General features: G+C 44.5%; 2 long non-coding RNA genes across 2 annotated transcripts; one reads left to right on the top strand and one right to left on the bottom strand.

The window, feature by feature from the left end:
* Window positions 1–1,502: 1,502 nt before the first annotated feature.
* LOC125081425 (uncharacterized) lies at window positions 1,503–10,743 on the top strand. The gene is made up of 3 exons (XR_007121676.1): window positions 1,503–1,667; window positions 4,978–5,045; window positions 10,582–10,743. It is a non-coding gene; the product is annotated as an uncharacterized LOC125081425 (long non-coding RNA).
* A 2,268-nt stretch (window positions 10,744–13,011) lies between these two features.
* LOC125081426 (uncharacterized) lies at window positions 13,012–14,845 on the bottom strand. The gene is made up of 2 exons (XR_007121677.1): window positions 14,441–14,845; window positions 13,012–14,144 (listed from the first exon to the last, which is right to left on the bottom strand). It is a non-coding gene; the product is annotated as an uncharacterized LOC125081426 (long non-coding RNA).
* Window positions 14,846–15,354: the final 509 nt, after the last annotated feature.

Here is a 15,354-nt window from a genome sequence, read left to right as displayed (position 1 = left end):
GAAAGACCCTGCTCTACCCTTTCCTCAGCAGATAGAGGCAGTACAGCTTTCCAAAATGTTGGTGTAGGGGGTGAAATGTGGGAAATTTGTTTAGGAAATATTATCATTGTGTAGATATTAATGGTTGATGTTTCTGAAGTTCTATTTTATGTCATTAGAATAATCTGGGAAAATAACAGCTTTATTATTGCTTTGAGTTTACCCTGATGGAGCGTTATCAAAGTTCTAATTACATATGTTGGACATGTAACAACATGGTGTAGACTCTGGAAGTTCCAGATAAAATTAGGACCAAACTCATTTGATCAGTTATCAGGCAGATGGCTTGAGTGCCTGCAAACAACTCTTCTAAATACTTTTAAAGCATTTAGATAGAATATGTAACAACTTTCTTTCGCAGGTGATCTAATCAGCAAATGGAATTCCAATAAGTGGCACCTTAACTTACCTAGGAACCATTAATCTGGCTTTTTCTTCCTATCTGGAACACTCTAGGACTCGCAGCCATTCTCAGTGCTCACACGGACCAGATCAAGTCAGGGACCCTGAAGGTTAAGGTTCATTAGCTCCATAGGAAGTCCCCCATTGACTTGTTGCTTTGTGTTGCATCAACTAGAACAACGATAGAAAGACAGAATCCATATACACCTTCCATGTGGTTGAAAGTATGTGGGAGGGAAAGACATTGATAAAGATTCTCCATCCTGTTGATTTCTTTCTACAACAAGCACATAAGAGTGCATGTGCACGGAGTCTCTTGCTTACCACATGAGACCCTTACTTACCACCAATGCTAAGTCAGTCTACTAGAAGATGGACGAAGAAGGGGAGGTGAGTGGTAATAAGCACTTCTGACTGGATCACCAAGCTTTATCAGGGAACACAACTCTTTTCTTCCTCCCTCCTGGATCTATCTATGCATCCTGTGGAAGTACCTTGAGTAAGTATTGTGCATATCCTGGATATATAAAAAGGTAAAACCATTAGGATTTACTAATGGTTTGAATATGTGATATGAGAGAAAGAGAGGAGTCAGAGAACATACATATTTTTACCTGAGTAGCTAGAAAGCTGGAATTGCTATTTCTGGGGAGGGGAGAGCTGGGGGAAAAAGACTAGGTTTGGGGAGAGGAGTTCCATTTTAGACATGTTTGATCTCCAAAGGGAGATACCAAGTTGGCAGTTGGACGCACAGACCAGAGTTCAGTGGGAAAGGGTGGGAAAAATGGTGAGCTAGGAAATGCTTAACAACTAGTGCTCCAGGGTGGTGGTGGACTGGGGTGGGGGGCAGGGGGACTCAGTATGTCGTGTTTGTCAGCTTCTTTGGAGTAACTACTTCACCATGGTTGATTTCTAGTTACCTACCTAACGGTACTATCATTAAATACAGATTTGGGAAGAAAGGTGCTCTCGTGAGCTCAGGTGAGCTGGCTCAGGCATGTCACAGGGAAGAGAGACATAATGGGGGAGTCATCAGGCTATAAAAGAGCCTCGAGAGTGAACAGTAGCTCTTGGGGAGTGAGGAGAGATAAAGTGAAGATATTTAAAACCTGAGCGGTAGCCTTAGAAGATGATGAGGAAACAAAAAAGAGAAGACCAGGAAGGAAACTAAGAAATGTTTTAAGGAGGAGGGAGTAGACATCTATCAAGAGCTACTGATGGGCCAGGTAAGATGAGGACTGAAAACAGGCCCGTGGGATCAGCTCTGTCACTCCAACAGCAGCAGCTGCAGTGGGGGTGGGGGGACAGAAGCCAAAGATACCCACCCTCACCTTCTCGAAATAGCAACAGCTGGAGGCAGGGTGGCTTTGGCAGCTGAACCCTGTATTAAAATCTTAAAAATGCACCTTGGGCCTTTGAATTAGAGTAGATTTCAAAATCACATGATGTCAGGACCGGAAAAAAAAAATCTTGATAGGTCTCTTGGCTCAAAGTGGCTCAAAGCCACTAGGAGGAAAGAGGGAAAGGGACAAGCCTCTGTTCAATAATTCGAAAAGGTGTTTTAAAATCACTACAAAGCCCTTTGAATTGTCTACTGTTTCATGTGATTCTGTGAATAAAAACCAGTCCTTTCATTCAGGCTCACTAACCAACAACTTCATTTAGCACTGCAGAGGTGGTACAAAAGTTTGCGAGGGCATTTTTGTCTCAGAGTCTAAGCAGGTGTTTCCAGCTCCTGTGTTACTCTCATTGTTTTCTTGGTTACCTCTCATTCTTGCACAATGTTTAGTACAACAGCGATGAGAGACATCTGGGATGCATATTATTTCCAGGTAAATAACGGTCAGTGTTTCTCTCTTTGCAGGCCATCCGTCTCTATACAAAGCTATTTTTTTATGCAATCTGGTTTCAGGGTAAGAACTGATTTTCTTTGGTACAGCTCTTTGCTGGCCCTCATTTGATCATTCATTCATTCAAAACACAGTGGAGTGGAGTGGTTGTGGGGAAGGGGCTGGAGAGGAAACATTTTCCAGAGGAAGGCTCAGCAGGGGCAAAGATAAGGAAGCCTCTGAGAACGTGTCAGGTTCTAGAAACTAAATCCAAAGTAAGGTTGGATCATGCAGGTGTGGGATTGGTGAGCTGTGAGAATCAAAAGATAGGCTTCTAAGGACCATGTAAGTAATGCTTATTACTTCTCTTTTCTTCCTTCTTTCTCCTCCTCCTCCTCCTTCCCCTTTTCTTTCCCCTTCCCCTTCCCCTTCTTCTTCTTCTTTAATGGAGACGTTATTTCAGAAAGAGTGAGATCGAGGGCCCTTACCAGTGAATAACTTGGGAACCATTAACCCATCCTATTATTTCCACTTTGCTGCATCTTCGAATTCCTTCATATAGTTTGATTTTAATTTTTCTTGAAAAACCATCTCCCCTGTTGTCCTTCTCTCCAGAAAGAAAGAGGTCATCAGTCCTTCAAGAGTTCTTGCCAAACAGGCAAATCAAATCAGGCAAACCCACACTGGAGCAATTTTCACCTCTCCCAGTGTGTATTCTCAGGATTTGGCTGGATTTTTTTAAAGCAATTGCCAAAAAGAAGGAACCTTTTCTGTTTCACTCTCTGCTGGGTCACGAAATGAAACTTCAGTCCTAGATTTTCAGATTATAGGGCTTCATCCACTTAGAGGCAAACACAATTTTTTTAAAAAGGTCTCTGTAGACACAGCTTTTGCTGCTAAAGGGCTAAGGATCATGTGAAACAGGTGTCAGGGTAGAACTGATACATGGACAAATAGAGATGACAGGGAAAAGTCTTAGAGTTTAGCAGGCAGTCACATCCTGTTACTGATTGGTTGATTGATTGGAAGAGGTCAGACTTCACATATTTGCACAAACAACACGATATGTATAAACTACGGCAAGTCACAATTGTGTTTCCATCTATACCTGTGCCAGACTGTGCTGTATCTGAGAACCCGTCGTCAGGCCATCGGGCCATACAAATATTGAAATGCATTATTCTATGAATGGCAGAGAGCAATGTAAAACACAGAAATCCCTAGCCTTATGAACCGTCTACGCCAGTGGGGACAAAGACACAACAAACTAAGCCAGTCAGTTAAAAACAGTGTTAGAAAATGACGAGCGGGGGAAAAAAAAAAAGAAAGAAAATGATGAGCAGAATGAAGGAAACTCGAGCAGGAAAGACGACAGCAACTCGAGGGACACGATTTGCAGTTTTAGTTTTTGCATACTTATTTTTGAAAATAAAGCTAGTGTGACATAGCAGTTTTGATTTTTTTTTAAATTAACTCAGAAACACTTCCTGTTTGGGAGCTGTTTGTGGGGACTCCTGCATGTCGCAGAAGGGGAGCCCTGTGGCCAAGCAGGGCAGAACAGCCCTTGGCCCATCCCAAGGAGCCCGTGAAGGGCAGTGCTCACTGGGGCTGCTGGGTTTGCTGGCTGTGACCATCCTTCGGCCCCAAAGCACATAGGTTGACCTTTGTCCTCAGGAACCATGAGCAATGAATGTGGACATGAACAAAACAGCATCAAGTAGGAACAAAATCTTCACCTTTCTCTACCTTCTCTCTGGGCCAGACTCGGCAACTTGGGTGATAATGCGTATCTTGGGGAGGGAATTAAGGATGAGATAATTACATTATTTTAGGCTAAGTGCCCCAAAGCAATGGCCCTCTGGTTAAACAGCTTACAAATCACTTAGGGATCCTGCTGTAAAGGCAAGTTCCTGGCCAGGTCTCCAAAGATGCTCAAGTCTGTGGGTCATTTTTCCCACCTCCCTGATGTGATCCAGGCATAGGGACGCTTCTCAAACTGACTTTTGAACCCTGCTGCCTCAGGGAAGACAGAAGAGCTCTAAAAGTCACTTTCTCCTTGATTGGATAGGTATCAATCTTCAGGTTTCCTAAGCAGACTCACCCCTTGCTTGGGGACAGAGAGATGGAGAGATGGAGAGATGGGGAGATGGGGAGGGACAGACAGGGAGAGATAAAGAGTTAGTTCTGGGGGAGAGGGTGGCAAGCAAGAGAAAGAAAAAAGGAAAAGAGAATTGAAATGTAGACTCAACCTCAAAGTACGAAGGGCAGGGAAAGAATGTTGCTAACTGGGACTGCACTGGCTTGGGAGATCCAGTGTCGGGGCACTACAAAGATGGGATTTCAGAGATAAGCAGCTCCACGGAGGTTTGTGCTGATTGATATGCTTCATTGTGTTCTAAAGATTAGAGAAATAAGAGAAATACAGCTTGATAATTAACAAACAGGAAACCTTGAAAACACAGGACAGGCAAGTAGATTTATTAAAAGCAGTCCTGACATGCCCATTTTTCAGAGTTCAGTGTTTCACCAGCAGAATATAAATTAAAAAAAAAAAAATCCAAGATTTATTTTTATATTTCATACACTTGGTTTAAATGAGAATGCTTTATACCCGAGCTGTATCTACTTGGCCATGGGAACCTGTTCCATGAAACAGCTAGAAGACAATAGACCACATTTCATTTCTCCCCCACCTGATATGTTCCAGCTTACAGTCTACACAAAAGGATATGGTAATGCACTGAAGCAAGAGATTCAAATGAACAACAATTCCAGGTAAATAAAACCTAAGAATAGATGTATTTTCTAATCATCTTAACTTTTTTTTAAACTTTCTTTTGCAATCTTCATCAATCTGCTTTTGCCTCCTTTTTTGAGAGAAACACGCACACACACACACACACACACACACACACACACATTTATACACAGGTGTAAATGACTGGTAATGCTTAATTTATTAAATCTCCTACAGGAGTTCACTTTTGGACACAGTTCAAGAGGACTTGTATCAAATGGGAAAAAAAAAAAAAGATGCTGAGCAGCACATTAAAAAGTCACTGATCTGGGGCGCCTAGGTGGCTCTGCCTTCGGCTCAGGTCATGATTCCAGGGTCCTGGGATCGAGCCCTGCATCGGGCTCTCTGCTTGGCGGGGAGCCTGCTTCCTCCTCTCTCTCTGCCTGCCTCTCTGCCTACTTGTGATCTCTGTCTGTCAAATAAATAAATTAAAAAAAAAAAAAAAACCTTAAAAAAAAAAGTCACTGATCTGGTGCCGGAAGTATTTTCTTGGGCCCTAAAAATCACCTCCCTCTCTTCTTTCTTCGGTCAAGCAGTTCAATTATTTCAGCTCTGGGCTCACGGACTCCCTCATTCAACTCCTTTATAAAACACCACATCCCTGATAAGAGAAACTCTGAACTGCTTCCAGCAGACACTCTTGCTCTTCCAGGTCTATTGGAAAATGGCAGTTGCACAAAATGAAACAAAGAGACCGGTACGCAAAGAACTATGACCAAGAAACTAAAACTTGGAATCGAGTGGTCAATAACCCCGAGAGGGAAAACTTTGAACATACCCCAAGCCCTAATGGGGCAGGAAGGCTGAAGGCTTCATCATGTTAGACTACACAGGGTCATTTGTTGCGCCACAGTCAAATATTTTGTTCATAATGAGACCTTATTGGGTTTGGTTGCTGTAAGCTTTTCAGCTTCTAATTATGGTGTTTAGAAGACAATGGAGACAGCTTAAAATAATAAGAATGCTGCTAAAACTAGTAAGATTGCTGCGGTGTTACAAAGAGAAATGTTGGCTCTCTGTGTATAGTATACATTTAACCTGTCAGCAAACACAGAGCGTTTTACAGGTGAAATGTAAAGGGATGCATTTAGGAGCCATCACAAGAATGATGAGCTTTTTCATTCTGCTTTCAAAACGAGCTGCTTAAGTTATAATACTAGTTTAATATAAATTAGAGTTTATCCTTTTGGAAACCACTTGCAATTTGCTTCTGTTAGGCCCCGGGTCATTATGATGCAAAGTTAAAGGTTCCTGGAACATAATGTGATTCAGGCCTGCGTTCTTGTTGCCATGTCCAATTCAGCTGAAAATGAGAATTATAGTGAGAGCATTTCCTGGTCTTTGACCCTTCCTGTGAGCTTTTTAAAAGCAGGGTTTATGCAGAACACTAACCTCATTCTCAGACATTCAGTTCCAACTAATATTAGCTGGGTTAAAACTCTTAAGTAAATTGAAAACTGTTTAAAAATACCTCATTCCAAGTTTAAAAACAGTGGGCACTTACCTTCCGATTTCCTGCCTTCATATACAAAAAGATTTGCCTGCGAAGTGGAATATATTTAAATGTTAACAAGGGCCTCTCTCTTTTCTCTCTCTGCCACAAATGTAGTCAGGCGCCACAAAGAACGGTTGTTTTAAAATCTCCAGATGTAACTGACAAGGGAAAGACATATTATAGAACAATAGGAAAATAATCCAGAATGTGTATGATTTATATGCCAACCTCTGTTGCAAGGACTACAAAATAAACTAATTTATTTAATCTTGACAATAGCCCTGTTCTTGGGACCCCCATTTTGCCGATGGGGAAACCAAGGAACAGAGAGGTTGAGTAACTTGCCCAACAGTCACACAGGCCAGTAACTCTCACGCAGAGGGAGATCTGAATCCAGGAGAAATGGCTCCCGAGTTCACACTTTTAACCCCTGACTCTCCTGATGAGGATGCTAGCCAGATTCCTGGGGGTTGGTATGGAACAGAAAAGATACTCCTAAAACAACTTCCGTGACATACAGGTTTGGGGACCACCCCACCCCGCCATGAACAACTAATTCATGAAACAAGCAATAAGTTGAAAACCTTTCTTATTTTTAACTGCAATCTAGAGTTGAGCTCAGAATACACAATCTAGAGTTGAGCTCAGAATACACAATTTGATTAAAATCGGGATACTGGGTCAGAGCAGGACTTTTTTCAAGACTGTAATATTACCTTAAAACCCTGGTGGGTTTTACTTAGTGATGAAGGTGGGCAACAGTAAGGACCCATACAAGCGCCTGCCAGTAAGTTTATATGCTCTTCCCACCCTTTATCAAACTGAGTGCATATTCTGGGTTAGGATGTCAGACATTGGTTGAAATCATCAACCACGAGATAACAGGTCTGAATGGATTCAACTCTTGTGTTCTTGTGTCTGAAAAAAAATCAGAAAAAAAGAAAAACCAAGGGTCCAAACCATAGCACACAGTACCTGTGAACCTTTGGTTCCCTAAACACCTGTCCTGAGGCTATGCAAAGCAGCTAATTGGTGTGCGTTCTGCTTGCCAATCAATCAGTGCAGAGGATTTGCAAAGGGAGGTGAAAATTCCCTGAGGCCCCGGAAGCTCCAGAACATCAAGGCAATGAATAGACCCCCAGAGGCTTTTCACTGAGGAGTGTAAAGAAGAACATTTTCTTCTCTAGCCAGTGCTGGGCTGAATGAAACGACTCAAATGACAGAGTCCCCAGGGGATTCTAGATGGTATTATAAGCCCAGAGAACAGTCCCCAGAACAGGGTAACAAGGACACAGAATTACAGAGTGTCCCAGTTGCACCCATATTTACAGAGTGATTAGCTTGAGAAATTCTTGCTGTCTGCAAATAAGATGACAGGGACATCAGCCCTGTTGAAATTCTACATGAAAACCAGCTGTGGGAAGCAGGAGAAAAACTAAGTGTCTAGAACAGAGGGTCAGGGATGCATCACGGGACCACCAGACATACCCCTCTGTCACCTCTTTCTGTTGGGCTGAGAGCAAAGAAGTCTTGGTGCCAAGGTATTGACGCCCCCACGTGCCTGTTATTCCTGCTACCTCCCACAGGCTGCTGTAAAGAAAACATTGCAAAGGCAGACGGTGGAACTGGGAAGAGCAGGTTTGGGGAGGGGAAAGGTAAACAGTTAAGGAAATAGACATGAGTGGTGGAAAGTGAAACCATGAAGAGGAGAAACATTTTTAGGAATAGCTAAGTACTCACACCTTTATAACTCACTTAGTTTCTCAGAACAGCCTTGGGCCAGGAGTCGGAGAACTTCAGTTCTGTCCCAGGTCCAGGACTTCAGGGTGTGACCCTGAGAAAGTCACTTCACTTTTCTGAGCCTCTGTTTGCGATGAACACCAGGTAGCAGCGTTTTAAAGTGATGACATATTTTACAAATATAAGTGTGTGAGGTCAGGTTCTGGGAAACAGATTTTGAATGGAAGGTTATGAGGGGGAAGTTTATTGGAGAGTCTCAGGTCAATACCATGGGGGAGGCTAAAAAGACAGGACCACGCACGGGGAGGAGTTGAACTGCAGAGCACGGGCAAGACAGACCTCGGTCAGACGGATTTGCTCTGGAACTGGGATGGCTTTCAGTAGCCCCACACTGAGGCAAGGGGCCTTGGGGGAGGGGTGCAGAAGATAGGTCATCTGGGGAGACAAGGGCAACTGTGATGTTATGAGCTGAACCTAATCCTAACCCCCTGACCTTCTGGGCCACAGTCCGCCGCCCCCCTCCAATGTCAACAACCCTCCTCTCCCCCCATGGAAGTCCCCTGTGCCGGCAAAAATTCCAACTTGACTCCTCCCCTTCACTGTTGTCACTCTCCCTCCCTCACCTAGGCTTTATCTCCCCAGACACCTGTTCCCACCCTCACCCCTCCTCCCTGCCCTGGGGTGGAGGAAGAGGGAAAAAAGGAAACAGAACCACACTCCTCGTCATTATAAAAAGAGCTGCCAGGAGGCGAAGGCAGAGTGGTTCTTACACTCCACAAATCAGCCAGACTTCCGAAAGTGCACTGCCCACAGGGAAGGAGCCTCATCTTGACAGAGGTCACTCTCTGAAGCTGAGGACAAAATTAGAGAGGGACTCAGCTGAGAGCTGCCAGCAGGCAGGACAAGCAAGTGGCCAGGAGGACCAGTGTCTGGGTCATAAGAGAGGTGGGAGCCCTGGAGAGGCAGTACTAAATCCAAGGCAGGCATGCAGACATTAGCATCTCCTCCTCGAGAAAGGTTTACACTGGGGAAGAGGAAGGCATTGCAACCAACTCATGACCATAAAGAAGAGGCCTTTTTAATTTTTTTAAAAAGATTTTATTTATTTATTTGACAGAGAGAGAGATCACAAGTAGGCAGAGTGGCAGGCAGAGAGATGGGGAAGCAGGCTCCCCGCTGAGCAGAGCGCCCCGATGTGGGGCTTGATCCCAGGACCCTGAGATCATAACCTGAGCTGAAGGCAGAGGATTAACCCACTGAGCCACCCAGGTGCCCCTAAATTTAAAAAGAAAAAAAAATTATTTATTTATTTATTTGACTGACCTGACCGGAAGTAAGGCAGCCGCTTAACTGACTGAACCACCCAGGCGCTCCAAGAAGAGGCTTTTAAATCTCATCTTGCACTGACCTTACTTTACCTTCCAAGGCCTCGGTTTCTTTGGCTGTACAAGTTGCTGCGAGCCGTCAAAGTGCCTTTCCAAGTCTTGTGAGTAGTCTGCTTTCTACACTGCATCTTAGAAAGACATCTGCCAAAAAAAAAAAAATCTACTAGATGCAGATAAGATCTTTGTTTCTCTCCCCACTTTAAGTCTAAGTTGTTACTGGTGCTTGTCCTTGGGAAGTGTGAGAGAAATGACAGTTTGAGGAAGGTTTAAGATTATTCAATGGTTGGGAGAGTCAGGGTAATTTCTGAAGTTGTCTTGGCAGTCAGTTTGCTTAAGAAAATGTTTTAAAAATATGTCCAATTTTCAGTAATCTTGAAGAACTGGGGCTTTATATTTTGAACACTTAAAAAATACATGCAAAACAATATGTGCCCATTATAACAAACCTCATTATCATTCCTTCGAATTGGTAGTCAAATTCTCCAAATTCGAGTCTGTGGAAATCTGAACACTCTTGTCCTGGACTTCTAGATGAAATGGATGCCTCAGAAACTCCTCTCTTTGGTGGGAAAGGATTTCTTCAAGTACAGATCATAGTACCTTCATAATATTGTGCTTAGTGACTTAAAATTGAGCTTGGGTCACTGGCCAGCATAGGTGTCTTTCAAGTTCTCAAGGAGAAACTCACTTTGTGTGAACTTGAATCAGAGAGAGCAGTAGGAGAAATTCTGTAAGAGAGACAGAGCAGAGAATGGGGGGTGGGGGGATTGGGAAACCGTATGGGGGGGTCAGAATGAGCACAGCTGAAGGGGCCATGGACTGAAGTGATCATAAAGCAGAGCCCTGAGAAACACAACTGCTTCCATTTTAACCAGTTGGTCTCCTCTCCTGTAGCTCATTTTAGAAGAAGAGAAAGATGCTGTCAGCACCAGCCAGGACAGGTGTCGCCCACCCCGTTCTGGAGACCGGGTGGGCAGCCTACTGTCAGGCCACCCACCATTTCCCTCTGAAGCCCACACTGCTGGTACTGGAATGAGCCAAAGACAAAATATGCCATCTGAGGCGAGAAATGAAGAAAATGAGAGAAATGCCATCAAATCTTAGTGAGACACAGCCAGGTATCTTCATCTCACCATGATGACAGTGCAGTGCAGCAGAGCCTATGAGAAGCGGGACCACGCCAGACGTGACTGGTCTGCTCCGCTGGCTGGCACATCAGGCTTTACCACGGACCGCAATGGATGTTGGGACATTGCCCCATGCGCACTTTACAGCATCTTCATTCCTGATGGGGCCTGGTAATCTGTGAGAAATGAACTTCAATTGCTTTTTCTGCGAGCGCTGAAAACTTACTTCTACATCACTGGAGGGCCCTGGCAAAGCATATGTCAAGGACCTGCAGGTCAGAGGGACTGAAATAGCAGCTGTGAAATGAACACTTGATACTGTATATAAATTGAATGATCAGCTGGGTGATTTTAGAACTACCTGGGTGGAATTTATGTGTCTTCTGGATGAGATGATGGTTCTAGGCCAGTGGGAGTACCTCTGACACACAGTACAGTAATCAGTGCGAGGTGGGAGGAGAGCTGGGCGGGAAGAGGTGGGTGAGTGGCTTGACCTTGACCTTGTTCTTTTTCACCCCTCCCTTCTGACTGGTCTTTTCACAGGGAATGCTGAAAACGACGATGGAGCAGGTGCCTCCTTGCGGTGTGTGAGCTCGGGAGATGGCTCAGCATTTGCTTTCTGTGATGGTCAAGTGCTTCTTGACATCCAGGGCCCTGACAGTCTGGGAGATTTGGAGTGAGTTTGCCAATTCGCAGGTTTTACTTGGAAAAGCAAATCATGACCGAGGACCATCAAGAAAAGCATTCCCAATATTCACATACTCAGCTCGGATCTTCTCATTTATATCCTGCGTTTTCAGACACAGAGAGCAAGATAGAAAAAAGAAAAGTGCCAACAGACATTGGAGACACAAGGCCAGTGGGTGAGACTGAGATGAAAACACACGAAACAAGAGAGAAGGATGAGGGAGAAAGAGAGGGAGGGTGTTAGGGAAGAAGGGAAGGGAAGGAATGAGACATAATGAAAACATGGAGGGCAGAGGGAAGAGGAGAGGGAGAAATGGAGAGACACAGATAAAGGGAGACAGAGATAGGGAGAGATGGAAGGAAAGGTAAGCAAGCAAGAGGGAAGAGCAGAGCGACAAAGAGGGGCTTCACCAGCTGTGGTTCACACTGTTATTCAAAATTCAAACTTTTCTGTTAAAACACTCATAACTTCCTTTCTGACCTTCTTATCTTTTTTTTTTTTAAAGATTTTATTTATTTAGGGGTGCCTGGGTGGCTCAGTTGGTTAAGTGACTGCCTTTGGCTCAGGTCATGATCCCAGAGTACCAGGATCGAGTCCCACATCGGGTTCCCAGCTCCATGGGGAGTCTGCATCTCCCTCTGACCTTCTCCTCTCTCACTGTCTCTCTCTCTCTCAAATAAATAAATAAAATCTTTTTTTAAAAAGATTTTATTTATTTATTCGACAGAGATCACAAGGAGACAGAGAGGCAGGGAGAGAGAGAGGGGAGGCAGGCTCCCTATTGAGCACTCGATCCCAGGACCCTGGGATCATGACCTGAGCCACCTAGGCGCCCCACCTACTTATGTTTTCTTACTCTTTCCTAATCAGTGTTCAGCTGTCTTTTGGTGAGAATAACAATTCTCAGTTTCTCGGTTATAAACACCAACTTATGACAACACAGCATTGGAACTAAATTAAGATGGAAAAAAAATTTTTTTTTTAAGATATCATTGGGGAAAGTGGAAAGAGAAGAGAAAATGGAAAGGATATCTCAGCAGGTTAGTCCTCACACCTTTGGAGATGGCTTGGAGATAATAAAGCAGATTTCTCCCGGAATGTTTAGATACTTGGAAATAATCTCAGCATCCAAACTTATGCATTGCAAACAACCTTGCTTCATCACACAGTAACACCCCATGGGATCAGAAGTGTAAATGGGGGAGAATGCTAATTAGGAAGGGGCAGGATGACCCAAAATTAACTCCAACAATGGAGATTCAAAGTAGCCACAGCCCAGGGCGGGGAAAGAGATTTTTGTGGGGACTCTTCTAATTGGAGTTATGTGTTTCAGCTACATTATGTCACCTTCATCCCTACATTACCCATGTGGTCCCGGTACCTCTTCTGAGCTCACTGGAGAAGGTTAAGACACACAGAGGCACACCCTGGTCTGTGGCCATTCTTTGCCCTACCCTGTGGCCTGGGTTCCATGCTCACTTACCAAGTCATTTACCAAGAACAACATATGAACAAAGCATATGTAATCTTTACTTCAGTCTCGGACAGTTAATTCCATGCATCGGAGAATAAATTATTGAAGCCTGTTAATAAGTTGCTAATTTCCAAGTACAGGTAAGAGATAAAAGACAAGTTCAAAGTGGGGTTTAGTCTGCTTCAAGAGGTGGAGATTCTCAGGCGTACCTCAAAAGATGAACCGGAAATGGACTCCAAAACTAAATTAAAAAAAAAAAAAACTTCACACTAATGGGGAACATTCATGCTCTCAAATTGGCACAGGCCGACTGGTGTTTGCTGGCATAAAGTTAGTACTCGCGCTCATCATTACTTAATTTGCGTAAACTAAAAATATTTCATCGTCCTACTGGTCACAGGGGAAAGTGGTGGATCTTGGAGAATCAGACTCATATCTAATGAACTCAAAGTTGAGCTCTTCTATTTTATACAAATAACAAATTCAAATCTTCTGGATGACATAGATACATTCCCCAAGAATTTTTTTTTTTTTTTTTTTCCCAACCCAAGACATTGGGTTGCAGGGACAGGCTGCTGTGATTTGCTCGGCTGGAATCCGCATCAGAGAGGAAATTAGTTCATTTGTGAATTATTCATATTCTATTGCATCCACACTCCCTTAGGTTTTGCATCAAATAGGTCAACAGCAGTAGCAATTTTTAGATGGTGCTTTTCCTGTAGGGTCCTCACTTAAGGTGACTATTCCAATTTCATCCCAGGGTTAAGGAAGATGCTTCTTATAAGGGGCTATGGCAGTGAGCAAGGTTTGAACAGGGGGAAAGAGCAAGACTGAAGAAATTTAAACCTGAAGCCTAGGCATCCGGATGTAAAACAGAACCCAACGCTAAAGAAGGTTCTTCCAATACACAGGTAGTGGAAGAGATACATGTGTCCCGAAACCATGCAGATGCCTGAGTTACAAACAGGTCACATTGGGGCTGACATTTTGGAGTTTTCTTTTCTAGAGGACAAAGCCGTGTTTGGGCCTAAGGCAACCATCTCCTTATGTCTCCTCGAAGTCCTGCTTGCCCACGGAGAGGGGACTTTATTTGCATCTGGCTCTGATTCCAGCTTGCAAACCTGCCCCGGGGAGGCAGCCCTGCTCCTGTGGCCTTCCAGTACAGTGGCTTCACGGTGGCAAAAAAAGAAAAAAAGGGGGGGGGGAGAGATAAAGAAAAATAAATAGAAATCATCGGCTGTAAGAACAAAATCAGATCATCTATCTCCACAATGCCGAAGCGCGGGCACGACGGAGAACGCTGAGCACGGGGTATTTGGCTCTCCCGCAGGCGAGCCCCGCATCCGAGGATTTCCTCGGACGAGCGGTGCAAAGCCGATCGCGGTCACCGCGCTGCCCACCCCCCCGCCCCCAACCCGCAAGTAATGAACACACAACGCGGCCCGATCTCAGCGCGGTACATACCTTTCTCCCAGCACTTTTAACTTTTCCCATGTCCATTAGGCCTTACAGCCTAATCTCGCGCCGCCAATTGCTCCCATGGTGAGATCATTAAGTAAATTATTTTAAGATCAAACACCCTGCCGTGACAATAGCGTCCCATGTAAGGTAAATGCTTCAAAGGCCCCCCTTTCAAATTACAGCTCTCCGGAGTTATTCATCACCTCTCCGTAGGGCTCGGCCCGCCATTGCTTGGCTTTCTGCCGCAGGCGAAGGTAGCGCTGCTAATTGGCCTCTGTAACAAAACTGACCTGTGGACAGGATAAAACTTGTTTGGAGCTTAGAGACAAAAATTATTCAAGGTTAAAAACACATGAATGCCCCAGCTACGTCACCAAAAAAAAGAAGTGAATGAATGTCTTCCCCTGCGGTTCTTAATGTGAAAGAATGCGCTCCCGGCGCGCGGGGGTCAGACAAAAGCTCCATCAGGTAGCAGGGCCCGACCGGGCCCTCGGGGACACTTTTCTCCTCGCGGGTTTTCCCCTGTCCCCTCCCACCCCGCGCTCTCCTCTTGGTCGGGTTCTCTTCTTTTTAAACTCCAAGACAAGGAGCTCCATCCTTTGCCTGCGTTCGGGGGCACCCCTTCCGGGAAGGGCCTTTGATCTCCCGGGATCGTGGCAGATGGAACAATTTAACTGCTTCGTACAGGTGCAGAGTTTACTTGACAGGTTGGGGCTTTTATTTCTAGCACATTAGCCGGGCGCATACAAATGGGTTTTTGACAGAGTCAAGCAGGTAAAATAGCAACGAGGTTCCGCCAAACCGTGGTCACACCTGCCAGGATGGCACAATTTGAAAATGCTGCATAAATTAAAGACAGGTAAAACCTCGGAGTTCCCTGCTGAGTGTTGTTTTTTTCTTCCCCCCTCTTTTTAACA

This window comes from Lutra lutra, chromosome 11, assembly GCF_902655055.1.
Source record: "Lutra lutra chromosome 11, mLutLut1.2, whole genome shotgun sequence".
Taxonomy (NCBI): domain Eukaryota; kingdom Metazoa; phylum Chordata; class Mammalia; order Carnivora; family Mustelidae; genus Lutra; species Lutra lutra.
This window is presented reverse-complemented; position numbering and strand designations above follow the sequence as displayed.